This window comes from Fukomys damarensis, unplaced genomic scaffold (genome assembly GCF_012274545.1).
Source record: "Fukomys damarensis isolate Sample0158 unplaced genomic scaffold, DMR_v1.0_HiC HiC_scaffold_20, whole genome shotgun sequence".
NCBI classification, from domain to species: Eukaryota; Metazoa; Chordata; class Mammalia; order Rodentia; family Bathyergidae; genus Fukomys; species Fukomys damarensis.
Window position 1 is genome coordinate 8,496,152 of NW_022900932.1, and position 264 is coordinate 8,496,415.

Sequence of the window (264 nt, forward strand, 5' to 3'; positions counted from 1 at the left end):
CGGCGCATTGTTCGCAGCCTTCCCGGCGGTGCATGTGTGCGCTCCGCGTACGCGTGAGGTTGCACCTTTTGTAGGCTGGCGAGCCCCTGGACGAGGATGGGACGAGGCCCCAGTGACGGCCCCGCGCGGGACCTGTCAGTCCTGGGCTCAGCGGACTCTCCGGCGTGGCTGGGAAATCGAGGCCCCGGAGAAGGCAGCGTGGCCGGGAAGCTGCCGCCTTGCACCGGGACCCGTGCAGGATTGCTTCCTGCGTAGCCGCCCGGG